Genomic DNA, 17,356 nt, shown 5'->3' on the forward strand with positions numbered 1-17,356 from the left:
CGAGAGATGAAAAATGAGGTTTTCCTGCCCTTGGAAGAAACAGTACAAATAAGATACAGACAGGTTCTCAGTCGAGGCCAAATTGGGTGTGGTTGAGAGACCATACACCGGAACAAATGCTGAGTTATCACAGGACGGTGCGCCTTTATGCTTAGTGCTTTGAGGATCTTGTTATTATGTTCCATTGGGTACTGTCATACAGAAAAGTACAAGGAAGTCTTCAATTCTCTACATTCAGATAAACTTAGCTTTTGGCATCCCATTGAGGGTGAATGTGAATGGTTTAAATTCCAGCTACTACTCTTTTGGATAAAAAGAAAAGCAGAGGAGGAAGGGAGAGGTTCTGGGAGCCCAGGGTTGCACAGTGCCCTGACAGTGCCTGTTAGTCCTACTTAGGGGAACATGAGATTAAGCGTGGATGTAAGCTTGACTACAGGGGCGATGGAAAAATGAGCCCAGCGAGGGTATCCTGGGGTAGGTCCACATCATTGGCCAAGGCATTAGGGACAATGTGCTGAGGCTAAATAATGATTCCCCATAAATACTGACCCTGTCATTTTCAAAACCTGTGAATACGTCCCCTTGCATGATAAAGGGACTTTTCAGAATTGATTGAGACTATGGACCTTGAGAGAGGGCAATGATCCTCATGGGCCCAATTGAAATATCTGAGTCCTCAGAGGTAGAAGAGGAAAGTGGAGAGTGGCTGAGAGATGACCTAAGGAGGAATAAGTCCTTAATTGCTGGTTCTAAGATGGGAGCCATGTGCAAAGGCTAAGAGCAGCCCCCGGGGGCCAAGGACAGCCTCCGGTTGACGGAAGCCTCAGTCCCACAACCTCAAGGAACCAAATTCTCCCACCAACATGAATGAGCGAGGAAAGCCATTCTCCCCCAGAGCCTGAAGAAAGGAACGCAGCTCTCCTAACACCTGGTTCTCAGGTGAGTCCAGAGGTGAACTTCTAACCCTAAGGAACTATAAGAAAATCTGTGTTGGGGCCGGTGCTGTGGCGTAATGGGTAAGGCCGCCGCCTGCAGTGCTGCCATCCCCCTATGAGCACTGGTTTGAGTCTCTGCTGCTCCACTTCCAACCCAGCTCTCTGCTATGGCCTGGGAAGGCAATGGAACATGGCCCAAGGACTTGGGCCCCTGCACCCACGTGGGACACCCGGAGGAAGCTCCTGGCTCCTGGCTTCAGATCGGCACAGCTCTGGCCATTGCAGCCAATTGGGGAGTGAACCAGCGAATGGAAGACCTCTCTCCTCTCTCTCTCTGCCTCTCTTCTCCCTGTGTAACTCTGACTTTCAAATAAATAAATAAATCTTTTTTTTTTAAAGAAAATCTGTCTTGCTTAAGCTACTGAGTTTATAGTCAGTTATTATGGCCACAACAGATAACACAAAACATGCATCTATGGGGCATAAGACAGGACCAATAAAATCTATTGATCAGAGAAACAGAACTTTCAAATTGATAAGGGATAGTGCCTTCCTACTTGTGCAAGGAGACCACAGCCATGGGGACAGACACTCTAAGAAAAACTGACTCCAAGATTTGCCACTCTTGAATACACAGCATTTTTTGCAACACACACACATATAGCATGTGTATATATATATATATATATATATTTAAATATGTATATAAATTCAAGATACAGATTGTTAATGTTCTGTTAAGGGAACTACTGTCTTTGATTTTTTTTAAAAGATTTATTTATTTGAAAGAGTTACAGAGACAGGCAGAGTCAGAGAGAGGAGAGAGAGAGAGAGAGGAGAGGTCCTCCATCTGCTGGTTCACTGCCCGGTAATCATCTCTGCTCACGGGTTTGGGGGAGATCGTGGTTGTGTTGTCAGGTGAAAAGGTTATTTTACAAAGAAGACTCCTAGACGTGTCATGGTCTAAGGGAACGGAATCTGTGTGGTGGAGTTTTAGACTGAGTTGGAACGGAGGTCCCGAGGGCACAGGAAAGAGGCCTCTCCTTGAACATCGGTGTCTTTCATTCTGCAATATACAGTGCCAGCACCGTGCCAGACCGGGCTGGCTGGCTGATGGCGTAGCCGCTCACAGCTTGGCATGGGGAGCGTGGGGTGGCGATCAGCTTCGTGACATGTTTGTCCTTCATCAAGTCACCCAGGGCTACAGGCCGATGAAGTCACTGCCATTTTCCACAGTCAGCACTCGGCGCTCCAGAGCTGCCCTGGCGAGATCCATGGACAAGAAGAGGCCTACCCACCTGGCAGGTGGCCAGGGGCACCGGCAGCAGCTCAGGCCACATGGCTCGACCCTGAGTGCGTGGGGGGCTGGCACGGTGCACCACAACACCGGGGATTTGGGTGCAGGAATCGGTAGCCTGTGCCGGGGAGCCTGCGAGGGCTCACTCTGCTTCAGTGGAGAATCAGCACTACCCGGGTGCCCACCTGGGAGGACATGACACTGCTGTTGCCCTCGGGGCAGAGTGGGTCGAGTGGGGCGAAAGAGGCAGAGCTGTCGCCGTTTTCCTGTAGGCGGGCCAGCAGCCTCTTTGAGTTTCGGAGGAAAGATGTGTTCATTTGTTTCAGGAAATGCTGTGTTGGGGTTGGGGGTTGGTTTAGTCTCATCAGGGTAATTAGGGCAGAGAAGAGACTATTTTACAAAAGAATGTGTGAGTGGCCACCTTTATGATGGGCAGAGCTGCAAGAGCAACGGCTGGGTGAGGATGAGGGAGTAAAGGGGTCGTTTGTCCTCTTCGCTCTAGTCTGGACTCGGCACTAGATCAAGAGGAAACCCCACGTGCAGGTGGTGGCACTGACACCACAGCGTCAGGTCAGCAGGAGGCTGAGGTGCAGGGGACCTAGGAGCAAGGTCACCAAGTCGGAACAGGTCCTTCCTGCATTCTAATTCTGTGCATTGTCTCCCATGATGCTCTCGTAAAATGGCCTAGGGTGAGCTGTGCTGGGATATGGAGTAGAGTTGTGGATTAACTAGGGGGAATGTGTACACATGAACAAGCAGACCGGGATAGTACTTGACCCTTCATGGAACATGCAACGTAGCAGTAAGGGGCAACAGGGGGCCAGGGACAGCCAGGGCTGCTGCCTGTGCCACAGTAATCTTCAGGCTGGATTCCTGACATCATCTGAAGGGGGCCTGGATCTTTTTTTTTTTGACAGGCAGAGTGGACAGTGAGAGAGACAGAGAGAAAGGTCTTCCTTTGCCGTTGGTTCACTCTCCAATGGCCACCGCGGCTGGTGCACCGTGCTGATCCGATGGCAGGAGCCAGGTACTTCTCCTGGTCTCCCATGGGGTGCAGGGCTCAAGCACTTGGGCCATCCTCCACTGCACTCCCTGGCCACAGCAGAAAGCTGGCCTGGAAGAGGGGCAACCGGGACAGAATGGGGCCTGGATCTTGCTATGTGATCCCGGAAGGCCAGAGAACATGGGTAGATGGTTACACGTGCTCAAAGCATCAGGGAACAACACACGCCGAGTGTCACTGTGTTATGTGTTACTGCACAGGCCCGAACGCCTGTAGGCATAGGCAGGCTCATTAGGAAAAGAGCCCCTGGCCCTGAGAAATAGAAAAAAGGGGTAGAGAAATAGAAAAAAGGGGGGTAGAGAAATAGAAAAAAGAGGCACTGGAGGACATAGAACATGTGGGCGACTCCTGAACTGCGGAGTCGGGTGTTTTGTTTCTGTTCTCAGGTGGCTTATTTGTCTGTGTTACCCTCTGGGGTTTTTCCACCGCAGGTGCTGTGGTCATTTGATAAGCCAGTTAATTTGCCTTGATCTGGTGTACTTTCTAGACCATGGCTTCACGACCAATGTGCCCCATATTGATGTACAAATCCATTAATCCCTTCGGCCCTCCAGGCTGTCTTCCATGGCCCATGGTGGTTCTGCCGGCTGTACTAGCCTGGGTGGTTAGCTCTAGTGTGCGGTACTGATGTCAGCACTTTCTAGATGTGCTACGCAGGAAAATGTCATCACTATCGTGTCAAGAGAAACTATCTTAAGATCATGCTTAAGTTACTCTGGTTAAAGTTACTATTTCTCTGTCTCTCTCTCTCATGTTTCCTAACTTTGACCACCAGTGTTGTATTTTCTGGTGAGTTAAATAATTCAGACCCAGAGGTGGTAGAGCCGTTCTATATTCCATTTAGCAATGAGGACAGAAGGAACACCCATTGCTGGCTGGGGTAACTAGAGGAGGCTCGGGGGCATCTTAGGGTGGGCAGGTACAGGTGGAAGTCACCTGCGAGACTGACAACAGGCAGCAAAGCAGAGGATCAGCTGGGGCGAGTTCGAAGGCTGGGGTCGGAGTTTGTGGACAAGGAAGCAAGGAAGGATGCTGGCAATGTTAGGATCAAGCATGGCTTCATTTCTTCCAAGTCGCAGCTTTCAGGGGGTGCTAGAGTGAAATGGACGGCTGATCTGCCTTCAGGAGAGCCTGGGACAGCATGACCTGGACAGGGAAAGTGTGCATGAGTGGGGCTAAAGGCTCCGAAGGTTCTGTCTGTCCTCTTCATTTTGTCCTCACAGTTATCTTTCTCGCACAATAGCACAGCCTCTACTCTCGTCTGTTCCATTTCTGTTTTCTTAGGCAGGCTCATTTCACAGGGTTTGATTAACAGGCACTAAGGAGCCACAAGAGGGCAGTATTTGGAAGCAATGAAGGCAACTCCCCATTGAGCGATATTGTGCAGAGTCAATTTCTCTCCTCTCTCTCTCTCTCTCTCTCTCCCTCTCTCTCTCTCTCTCTCTCCCATCTCTCTCCCATCTCTCTCCCATCTCTCTCCCATCTCTCTTAAACCTGCAGCTGCAAACAAAAAAGGCATACACATTTTACTCCTGAAGTCAGATAGAATGACCCCTTCATGCCCCTACCCTTCTTTGCCAACTCCGTAAGTGAATGATCACAGATATTTAGGATATGGATCTCCATGTGGCTTCCTAACCATCAGGTCATGTTTGGGCCAGTTTTCTGATAGAACTTCCAAAAAATATAGAGCACAGTGATCTGGATACTGTGGGCAGAATATATGCAGTGGTTCAACCAAAACAGACATTGAGGAAGGATGCCTGCTCTTATTATGTCATTGTGCAATGATTTCCTACCCAGTTTTTTAAAAATATTGTTTACATTGTGTGTTAACATTCTTAACACACATTTATTGAACACCTAGGAGGTGTCAGGGACAGTGGGGAGCCCCTTCGGTGACTGCCACAGGGAGGGACAGTGGTGGGATGGGTGAATAGCATTGGCTTGAAGGGAACCATTTGGAAGAAGGAAGACAAAATTCTAAAAAGGGCAACAAAAGGGGACAGCTTCTCCATCCCAGCCTGTGGAATGTGGGACACAGCGACAGACAGTGCACCCGGGGACAGCTAAACTTTAGTGGCATTCAGAAGAATTCCTTTGAACACAGAGAAGAAATTGAGGCTGCAGCAGGTTTTGCTGACAACAGACCATGAGTCAACAAAGGGGGAGGGGTGGGGAGCAGCTGCCTCATGAGTGGAAGCCTCGGGGTCACACAGGGATAGCACTCAGAGGGCCCTTGCTTACCTTAACGTTTTCTGATGCCATCATGAGAGTCTTAATCTTTGAACAAGGGAGCCCAGGTTTTCCTTTGGCCTAGGCTCTGTAAGTTCCATGGCAGGAGGTCAGGCATGTATAGAAGTCTGGGTAAGGTAAGCCTGGAGAACTTACAGATCCGTCTGTGGCTGGGGTCTCCATTCTGCTCTGGGAGGCCAAAGTTCATGGTTGTGTCTAAGGTAAATGGGGGTAGAGAAGCAGGCCTTTCACCTAGCAGTTCCAAGGCCCCAGAGCATCGGGGTCCAAGTCCCAGCTGCACTCCTGGCTCCCAGCAACCTGCTCATGCAGACCCTGGGAGGCAGTGGTGATGGATCAAGCACTTGAGTCTCTGCCTTCCTTGTGGGAGACCTGGACAACTCCTGGCTCCTGGCTTTGGCCTGGTCCAGTTGCAGCTATTGTGGGCATTGGAGGAGAGAAGGAAACAGATGGAGAACTGTCTGTCTCTGCCTCTCAAATAAACTTTAGAAAGAAAATAACTGGGTGTAGTTGCTAATGGTCTTACAGGTCTTACAGTTGCTAATGTCTGTCCAGGACAAGTTGGAGGTTCTGGGAGGAGGGATGCTAGTTAAGGGGTCATGTTTGGGGGGAGCACTTATGGTTCTGTGGTCAGGAACCCAGAGGCCCAGCCTGTCACACAGGGGGCTCCTTTCCCGTTAGGTTCGAAGACACCTAGAGCCTACTCATTTCCTCTAAACCACAGTGCCAAGTGTGGGGTAGGGTCTAAGGGAGTCTCCTGTAAAACCCACCGTAGGCGTGCTGTGTACAAAAGAGGGGATCGTATTAGAAACCACACTCCTATCGCCAGCTAAACATTTCATTGCACTAAAGTTGAACTTTGCTTTCTGAGTATGATGTCTACTTACACAGCCTTTTTAAAGCCATTCCCAAGATGGTACAATCTCTTCAATTTCTTCTAACAATCTTTAGTTTTAACATTTAGTCATTAATTCAATGAAATTTCATTGTCCAACGGTACATAGCAGGGATCTGAGGGTTTTTGTTTGTTTGTTTTTTTGTTTTTTTGACAGGCAGAGTTAGTGAGAGAGAAGAGACACAGAGAAAGGTCTTCCTTTTCCATTGGTTCGCCCCCCAGTGGCCGCTGCGGCCGGCGCACCGCGCTGATCCGATGGCAGGAGCCAGGTGCTTCTCCTGGTCTCCCATGGGGTGCAGGGCCCAAGCACCTGGGCCATCCTCCACTGCACTCCTGGGCCACAGCAGAGAGCTGGACAGGAAGAGGGGCAACAGGGACAGAATCCGGCGCCCCAACCGGGACTAGAACCCGGGGTGCCGGCACCGCAGGCGGAGGATTAGCCTAGTGAGCCACGGCGCCGGCGGGATCTGAGTTTTAACCCAATGAGTTTGTCATATATTGAAGCAGCTCCATTTTTGGATGCTCCGTTCTGTTCTGTCGATCTATTTCCCTATGTCTGTAACATTACCACCCTGCTGACATGATTATTTCTTGAGCGTGTATTTTAATACTCTTTTGCCAAAATATCCTTGGCTCGCTCTCATACCTTCAGATCAAATGTTGGAATCAAGCTTGTCCAATAGCAAACAATTCCATTAGGATATTGATTAGGATATTGATCAGTGTTGATTAAGTTGATGATTCTTTCAGGAGGTGTCAGCATTTTTTTAAAAAATGTATTTGTTTATTTGAAATTCAGAGTTACACAAAGAGAGAAGGAGAGGCAGAGAGAGGGAGAGAGAGAAAGAGACGTCTTCCATCCACTGATTCACTCCCCCATTGGCTGCAATGGCTGGAGCTGGGATGATCTGAGGCCAGGAGCCAGGAGTTTCTTCCGGGTCTCCCACGAGAGTGCAGAGGTTCAAGGACTTGGTCCATCTTCTACTGCTTTCCCAGGCCATGGCAGAGAGCTTGATTGGAAGTAGAGCAGCTGGGACTTGAACTGGTGCCATATGGGATGCTGGCACTGCAGGCAGTAGATTAACCCACTGTGCCACAGCACTGGCCCCGAGTCAACATTTTTACCCTATGGACTCCATTTCCACTTGGGCACATGGTATACCATTTGTGTTTAATATCATAACATTCTTTCTAATTTGTTTGTTTTACCAAAAACTAGGTCTTCCAAACATTTTCTACTCTTAGATGGCAACCTTGGCACCTCCCTTTCCACAGCCATATAGGTTTTTCAGGTAACTCCAAAGGACAGTGTAGACAGAAGGAACTGAGAACTTGAGGACAGAAAAAAATTTACATTCACGTTGAGAAACCTTCTGACCCTTTGGAGCTTCAGTACATTTCTTAAATTAGTGTTTTTAAGTGGAAATGCTTGGTGGCAGGCATTTGCCATGGCAGTTAACACACCACTTGGGCCTGCATCCCCATGTCAGAGTGACGGGGTTCAGGTTCCTTCTCCACTTCCAGTTCCAGCTTCCTGATACGCACCCTGGGAGTCCGCAGATGATGGCCAAGCACTCATATCCCTGCCACCTCATGGGAGACCCACATGGAACTCTGCACTCCTGGCTTTGGCCTGCCCAGCCCTTACTGTTGTGGGCGTTTGGAGAGTGAAACAGCAGATGAGAGAGTTCTCTCTCTCTCTCTCTCTCTCTATCTCTGCCTTTCAGATAAATAAATAAGTAAATATATTTTTTAAAACCAAATTTTTCCCTTAAGTGTTCCAGATTCAATTTGGAAAGCATTGCCTTAGTCCCTGAAGATATCCATATCAATAGCTCCTCTTGAATCACATAGTTGAAATATAAATCCACATGAAATTAAATGCCAAGCATCATTGCAAATCAAAATGCAGTTGGAAAAGCACACCACATATTCCACTTTTTTAAAATGAAACCAAAATCTTCAGCAATTCCAGTCTTATAAGGATTTTCAGAAAGAAGAAAATAATTTTTTTATTCAGTTCACTTCTTCCACTGTTCAAGGCTAATCAAGACATATGATTAATAACACAGTGTTCCCTTAAAATTGCATGCTGGGAAGTGTTTTCACTTAGGTTTAATGAAAAACACTTGGAAGCCACTGCGTGATGTGGAAAAGTTGTTGGTTATGTTCCTTGTTTATGAATTAGCATGGGTTTAAAGAGTAGCTGAAGTGAAGGCTAAACTTTTTCTTTTTATCAGCATTTCTGCATCCAAACTGAAACCAAAAGATTGACAAGTGTCGGAGGGTAATCAGTCTGCAAAAGAAGCCAGAAGGCAGACTTGAGAGCAGGGCTTGGAAGGCAGGGGAGGCTGAGGAATACGTGGCCCCCAGCAGGGGGCAGTAGAGGCTCTTCTCTTCCCCTCCAGTCCTGGCATTCTAAGTCACCCAGTTCTCAACCCATCATTAAGGCAAATCTAATTTCAATTATCGGTGGTCCGCTTGTGCTCACGGACATAAGGACAGGAGGAGTTAGGATGGAGTGAAAGACTTTACGTAAAATTTGAGTTCTTGAGTAGGACGTTGCTTTCCCGGGTCACTGAAGATGCCTGGTGTGTTAACCATGGTAAGGATGTTTTTCAGTGAGGGAAGAACAATAGAATCTTCAGTTGCCTTCAGTATAATGGTAAGACTCTTGACAGACTGGTTTGGTAAGGCTTATTAATTCAAAGGGAGCTCACCCGAATCCTGAACTATTAATAACTGCTCTAAAATGTGAAATTCAGAAATCCCAAGTGTTTTCAGGCAGCCATGGAGAGACCTGAAATGCTACTCACAAGGAGGGTTTGGAAAGGGTAAGCTTTATAGTAGGTCACACCAAAGTAAGAGGTTACTCTAAAGGACTTTCTCCAAGATCGGTCCCAAAAAGAGACTGACATTTCTGATAGGGGTTTTGTTTTATTTTTAAAGTATAGTTGGTGGAAACAGAACAGAGTTTGGAGTTTAGCGTTTGAGTTAAAATCCCACTCCACCCTTGAGTAAAGGTCTCATTCTTTCTGTGCCTCAGTTTTTAAAATCTGTACAATGGACTTGAAGACAGTGGTTACCTCATGGGGCTGTGAGTGATAAACACAAAGCACGCAGAGCCGTATTGCCACAACGAATATTGGCAAAGATGGCAGAGACCATTGGCACTCCCCACTTACTAATTTGTCCTTTTACAGTTCCCAGGCTCCCTTGCAGTTAGGTTTAGGCCGTGTACCGGATTACAGCCAAGGACCTGGAACAAAAGGATTGTGGGAGTTAAGGACAAGTGCGCCTCTGAGCTCTAGCCTTCCCTGGTGACAAGAACCTGAAGGCCGTGGGACTCCTGTAGTATAGCTCCAAGATGGAGGACAGTCACCCAACACCCCCCCACCCGGATGTGACGAGGGTGACACATAAGCTTGTGGTGTGAAGTCAAGAGATCTCCACGTAGCTTCACTCCGTATGGAGACATCAAATTTGACAGAGTTTCTCTTTATTTTTATTTCTAGATAATGACGAATGAGATGCTGGGATAGTAGCAGACAAACCTCTAGTTTTTAATAACTGTAATCTAGTTTCACAGAAGGGGTTTTATTTATATTATTTTTATTTTATTTTTTTGAATATTTTTTTTTACTTGAGAGTCATAGTTACACAGAGAGAGGAGAGGCAGAGACAGAGAGAGAGGTCTTCCATCAGATGGTTCACTCCCCAATTGGCCACAATGGCTGGAACTGCGCTGATCCAAAGCCAGGAGCCAGGAGCTTCTTCCAGGTGCAGGGACCCAAGGACTTGGGCCATCTTCCACTGCTATCCCAGGCCATAGCAGAGATCAGAAGTGGAGCAGCCGGGACTCGAACCGGCATCCATATGGGATGCTGGTGCTTCAGGCCAGGGCTTTAACCCGCTGTGTTACAGCGCCGGCCCCCTATTTATCTTATTAACCATTAAAACCCCAGTACTAATAATAGTGCTTGGCCAAAGTAGGCACTTCAGTCCATATTGTTTGTGAAGGGACTGCACGTTTGCAATGTGGACAGCAGCCCTCATATGCTGTAGAGTATGCAAGAAATTAAAGGTATGGTATTTGATTTCGAGGAGTTTATAATGTGAAATGAGGAGGCAAATGCACCTGTCTCTCTCTTCCCATGCCCACTGCCACCCTCCCCCCAGCAGACACACATCAAGATACTGTTGTTTCAGTTAGATGATGTGTTTAAATGCTAACTTATGCTGAAGACTGAAGGCATTCGGATAGGGCTACTACAAGTGGGATATAGACAAGGGTGGTCGCCTACCAGGTTTGTGGGTTAGACAGAAATGCTGGTAAAACAGCTGTAGGAATGACCCAGGGTTCTCAATAGGAGATTAACACAGGATCAGACTGAATTACGTATTGGAGGGGAAAACTTGCATGGTGGATGCCTCCCAGAGCCCACTCGAGACCAAAGCACTCATTTCCCCGGCTGCTGGGACTGTTGGTGGGGCAGTCCTCACCTGAGACCGCTTCAGAAATTGCCTTCAGCTGAAGAAAGCCACCTGGCCCAAAGCCTAACTCCCGCCCCAGCTGCAACCATAGCCAGTGATGGACTGGTGCAAAGCCGGGAAGTGGGGCCCTCCTGCCCGGTGGAGCCATGTGCCAGGGGGCCGTCCCAGCTCCGGGGCTCCCCGGGGGATCGTCAGAGGCAATGCCGTGACCGTGTCACAACCTAATGTGCTGCTTTCCACTTCCATCACTTCCCCACAGGTAAGGATTCCCGAAGCGGGCGCAAAGTTCCCGCGTGCAAATCTCCACCTGCTAGTCTGGGCCACCACAGAGCAAGAGGAGGGGACAGGCTGATGGAGGGTCCCAACTGCCGGGATGAACTTCCGCATGCTGCAGTAGGAGCTTTAGAGTCACTGGCAACTTCTGAACATGGAAATGGCAGTGAAGACGGGCTGGGCTGGGACACGGGGTGGGTGGGGGGAGGTAGAGGCAAAGCGCTTCCACTTGGAGAAGCAGAAATAGCTTTGAAGACTTAGTGCTTGTTGGCAGTGTGTCTACTACGTCAACCTCCACTGAGGGCTCTCAGCTACCAGGCTAATGAACAAAGCGGCGTTAAAGTCATTCCTTGGAACGGTTTCAAGTAGGATCACTTGCCTAGAAATGGGTTTGGGGAGTGGCCAGGCTTTCGGGTGAATTATGGGTTGCTTGAAGAAAATCTCTTCATTTTGTTATCTTTTGGGACATAGAACCGGCACTGTGAAGGAGTAAGCAACTGAAAGAAAGACCTCATCCTTATAGGGAGAGTGGACCACAGCTGCCGCTTTCTTAGTAGTCCCGTCTTGGCGCTCCGTGGTAGCACTGACCACAGATTAGAAACCAGCTAATACAAGTGTTTTCCCAGGAAGGAGGGAGAGAAACAGGAGCCAGGGCAGATAGCCAAGTGTAGCTAAGAGACGGGAGAACTATAGGAAATATCGATCAGTGAGTATTATTGACTGTTGTGGCAACTCTTCCAGACACAACTTACATAGCATTTAGGGCCCTCTCTTTACACTAATGAGATGGTTTCTTTTTTCCCACCTTGTCTTTGATTTCTTGTTGATTGCTTTCAAGATTGTTCTTGGCTGGCACCGCGGCTCACTAGGCTAATCCTCCACCTGCGGCACCAGCACCCCAGGTTCTAGTGCTGGTCGGGGCGCCGGATTCTGTCCCGCTTGCTCCTCTTCCAGTCCAGTTCTCTGCTGTGGCCCGGGAGGGCAGTGGAGGATGGCCCAGGACCTTGGGTCCTGCACCCGCATGGGAGACCAGGGGGAAGCACCTGGCTCCTGGCTTTGGATTGGTGCAGCGCGCCAACTGTGGTGGCCATTTGGGGGATGAACCAACGGAAAAGGAAGACCTTTCTCTCTGTCTCTCTCTCTCTCTGTCTCTCTCTCTCTCTCTCTCTCTCTCTCTCACTGTCTAACTCTGCCTGTCAAAAAAAAAAAAAAATTGTTCTTGTGCCTCTGGCAGTACCGGGACATTGTGTCTTACATGCTGTTATCACAGTAATGCTCACTTGACAAAAACGACATGTAAATCTAACAAATGTCGTCAGTGGAGTCTTGGAAAACGATTACTTGGGCTGAAGCAGGTTCTAGAAGTGTTGCCTAGACACTTAAATAAAAACAGTGGGGGACAGGTGAGTCTTCCAGTATGTTTTTTATAGCGAGGTCATTAGTTCACATGAGTTTGGCATGTTACACTGGTGAGCCTGAACTCATGTGTTGTGAAGTGTAAGTGGGGGAATTTATTTACTCAAAGGGAAGAACAAAGAGGGGACAACCTAAGACAGGACATGTGTAATGAATGGTTTTGATGCTAATGAGCCCAGGAGAAGGGGAATTCTCTGCTTTCTTAGCTCAGTCAACAAAGCTTTCTGAAGCCTCTACCTTGTGCCGAGCGCTGAGTTGCACCTGAGTGAGAGTGAACAGAGGAGCACCTCACTTTGATAAAAATCTGACCGTCCTTTATTGCCTCCCGTGGAGAGCAGGCGCATGCCCTAAAGAACTCTGGATCCGCAAGCTTAAAGCTACAGGGTTTATACAGGCAAAAACCCCAAGGAGGGGAGGGGGAATTCATGGTTGCTAGGATGGGCAAGAGAATACACAGTTACTAGGGTCAAGCTGACCTAAGGCCTATGGGAAACTAATAACAACTATCTTGACAATAGACAAATTATAATCTTAACATTAATCCAGGTGCAGCCTGTCTGTTTTAAGCTTGAGCGATCAAGCTAGGGAGTTTCTATGCTCTGCCAATGGGATGCAGCGTACTATTACTGCGTGAGTACTGTTACTGTCTTAGTTTTAGATTATAGTTTCAGACCGGAATCTCATGGTGGGGGGTGCTTTCTCAAGATGGGGTCTCGGGTGCTCTAAAATGGAGTCCCCGCTGTCAAGGTGTTACTTCACTGCGATTCGGATGGAGTATTTGGCAAATCCGTAAAGTGGAATTTCAAGTTTTTCTGAATTCTGTAAGATGAAGGGAAAGACAGAAGGGACCCAGGGAAAATAGGACTGGAATTTGTCCATTGGCTAAATCTGGAGAGCGAAGGCTGCCTTGAGTGACCACCAGGGGAAAGGCTGCTCAGAGAAGCTCCCTTGTAAGCCCTAGGAGTCACAGCCACCTCCAGCGGCCCCGTGGCCACTCGGAGCAGAGGCGCAGGGTGGCGTTAAGATGTGGCTGGAAGAATCTGTCCTAAAGTCAGCCTGCCCAGGTTAGATGCCGGTATCCATCACTGTGAATGGCACTTCGGCTAGCTTCCCTAATCTCTCCACTCCTCAGTCTCCATGTGCACACAGTGAGGTTAATAGCAGTACTTCATGGGATTATTGCTAGAAATTAGTGACAGAATTCCTGCAGGGCCTTCCACGTGATGCCTGATGATCCATAAAAGACCTGGCACAGATTTGCCTATGTGATGGTGGAAATACCGCAGGTAGGGATACCTGTGGGGAAACGAATAGGGCACTTGTCCTTGGGATGGAATCCTGGCTAAAGCCCTCCCGAAGCTCCCCAGGGAGCGAGAATAGAAAACTCAGCCAGCACCAGCAGCCGGAGCAGCCGAGCTGGGATACACTCTCTGGAGTCATCTGTCTCACTGCTGACATCCACGCCGACAGGCAGTCTCTTTTCCCTTAAGTTTATAGCGTATGGAGTGTCTTAGCGGCTGACAGACTGCAGGTACCTTCTGGTGAGACTTAAGCAATCTTCTCAATTTTTGCTTAATAAGAATAATTCACTCGATGTGCCAAGTCTGCATAAATAGTTTCTGGCAGATGAAACAATTTATAAATCCTTGAGAGCTTTTTATTATTCCTTGGGAAAGCCTTTACACTTACTATCTGGGTGCCCCAGGGGCCTGTTGCATGGAAGAGTTTTCAGCTGAAAGCAGAGAGGTAGGCAATGGTTTAAAAAAAAAAAAAAAAAAGACATAATTGTCCTGTACAACCAAAGCTCTCTCCTACTCTGAACCTCGAAACTATGGTTCATTTTTAACAGAAATGCATGAGCAAGACCAGGAGTGAGCCAGATTCACAGGATTTTTCTGTGGGGCCCTGCTGGGTCCTTGCATGACAAGTGACAAATGGCTTTTCTTTTTCCTTTGCCCTTGCAACCCCTGGCACTTTTGAACTCTTGCCCCCGTGTCTTCCCTGGGCTTCCAGGGTGACCAAGTGGCTGCCTATGGAACAGAGCTTAAGTAGTCACTGCAAGGGTGATTTTTGGCTTTCATAAGCTCCAGATAAGGGTAAATGAAAATAAAGAGAAGTGGTTTAGCTTGCCCTAAGTGACAGTGGATGGCATATTTGAAGTGTTTCTCGTGCCTGTGTTCTGCCTTTGTCATTAACTCCAATGAAACAAAGCAAACACAGGTGTGTTCACCCTGCCCTCGCCTTCTTCGCTGGACCCTGGCTTTATTCCACCTCCTGATCTTGTGCAAGCCATGTGGAACAGAGAAGGGTATTTTTGCGTGCATGGCTGTGTACAGCTCTGTGTACTGGTTAACTTAATAAAGGCCCCGAACTGCTTTGCAGAGACAAGATGTAGGGAGAACATACCTGGATGTCTCCTGTGTCTACACATTTTGCAAAAGATGTTCTGATGTCCTTTCTTCTGATTGTATTTTTAAGGATGTTTATATGGTGCACAGCCACAGAGGAAACGTGTCTCCCCCTAGAGTCAAGGACAGGCATGGGCCCAGCTCTAGGAAAGCAACTCTGGAGAGCCTGAGGCTGGGTTCCTGTGCTGTAAGTGGTCCGCGGTGAGTGCAGCTGGGTCACCACTCTTGCCAAGGCAGCGTAGAGGTCCTGGGGTCAGCGAGCAGCAAAGAAATGTCATTCCTCCTCTCGCTCTGTGTAGGAAGCTGTTCTTCTGCCCTGGTCTGGAGTTGAGCGTCTTCTGCCAGCAGCCACAATACAGTGGCGATCTGGCTTGTTTGTATGTAAGTCAAAATCTCAGACCTTTCCCACTCCTTGATGCCTGGTTCCAAATCTAACATCATCCCAGGAGACCAGCTCATGTTCAAAAGCCCCAACAAGTGTTCTGAAAGTGTGGACCACTGTGGAGCCTTGCCAAACTGCTCAGCGTGCCTCCTGCTCCCTCAAATTCTCAAAGCCTCATCTTGATGTGTGTGGGGAAACAGCTGCATTCAATCAGCAAGCCCCCCTTGCCCTTATTTCTAGAACCTTCTTGAAAGTTGGCTGAAAGGCATTCAACCCTCAGACCACTTTCTGAATGTTCTCAGATCTTTGATCCATGTGCTAAGAATTAAGCCCCTTTAAATGGTGAGGACAATCGGTGTTTAGCAAGAACTTAAGAAGTGTCTCTGCTCTCACAGTATGGATTGGCCCATTCAAATCAATGTAGACATTAAAAAAATTTTTTTTCACGGATGTAAACAAAAGCAAGGGTAGCTCCTTCCTTTCTGGAACTTGTAGGCTAGGAGGAAGAAAAATAGTAAAAATAATTACATAAAACTTATTTAGAGACTTGAATACTGTGAAGCAAGGAAGTACAATGACCTTCTATGAAGCTTGCTATAGAGGCTATAATAAGGCTTTTTTTTTTTTTTCATTCTTAAATAGCAGAAGCAGCGTAGATTAGCAAAGAACTATACTAAAAAAACTTCTCCCTTTCCCCCCATTACTGGCGGAGCAATGTTTGGAACTAACAGATAAACAAGAAATACTAAAATACATGTTCTTCACAATTTTGCTAGAATACAGTAATATTTCCCCTGAGTCAAGTAGATTTTTGGAAGGTTCGGTGAAGATCTCTCTAGAGAACAAAAATAGCAGCATTGCTCAGTGGGCACTTGGTGAGATGTGGAAATCTGTGGCTGTGGTGGAGGAATTGGCTGTCCCAGGGAGTCAGGGAGAGAGGCAGCCTTGAGTCTCTAAGGGCTGGGAAGACTTCCGTTCTCAGAGGGTGTTCCGATCCTTCCCAGCACTGTGTGATCCTCCGTGTAGGTGTCTAGAGCCTGCAGTGATCAGCAGCTAACCTGGAAAGCGTGACATAGGAAACGAGGGTTAGTCACGCACATTCTAAACAAGTGAGAAAGGCAGAAGCTTGTGAAATTTTCTAGACAGCTTTCAGCCTCATTCAACTCACAGGTTTGACGTGAGCAGAAAAATTACAGAGCAGACAGGTTGACTGGGTCCGTGGGACTGAAGGGAATTGGGGGTTGATCGAGCCAGTTGATCGCATCTCTCCCTTCCCTCCCTGCATGTGAAGTGATAGGTTTTTGTGGTCCTAGTTTTCTAAATTATTCCAAAGTATGCAGATAAGTGACTAAAACCTGAACTTTTGCCGCATATTGGCAAGGCATAGTCATAAAATCTGAGTCATAAGGGCTATTTTTAAGTAGGAATGAAGAAAGGATGGGAGAGGGAAAGATCTGACAGAGAGATAGTCTTTTTAAAAAGGTATTATTTTACTCATCTGGATGAAAGGACCCTAATCCAATTCAAATTCTTCTTTTAAGGTGGTTCCAAGAAGGAATTTATTTTTCTTTGTAGTAGAACTAGGACTTGAACTAACTTATCTAGTAATTAGTTACTCCATGGGAAAAACAAGTTTCAGTTGTGTTTGCATTACTAACATTGACAGCATAGGAGCCAAGATGTGGTAGACCAGTTCTCCCCATCTGTCAGCAGGGCTAGATGCTTATCTGATTCACCCTGAATACTGCGTATGTATTTGGATGGGGTTGAGCTTTCTGCCAAGGCACACAGAATTGATCTTTGCTACCCAGCAAACCACATTGCTCCCAGCTATTGCTTCTGGCTTGGTGACCCTCACCCCACTGCTCATTTGGGACAGGGATTGTTCCATGTGGTTGCCAGACACATGACAAATTGGTATAAGGTTTCCGGTTTCCTTT

This window comes from Oryctolagus cuniculus, chromosome 6 (assembly GCF_964237555.1).
Source record: "Oryctolagus cuniculus chromosome 6, mOryCun1.1, whole genome shotgun sequence".
Lineage (NCBI taxonomy): Eukaryota > Metazoa > Chordata > Mammalia > Lagomorpha > Leporidae > Oryctolagus > Oryctolagus cuniculus.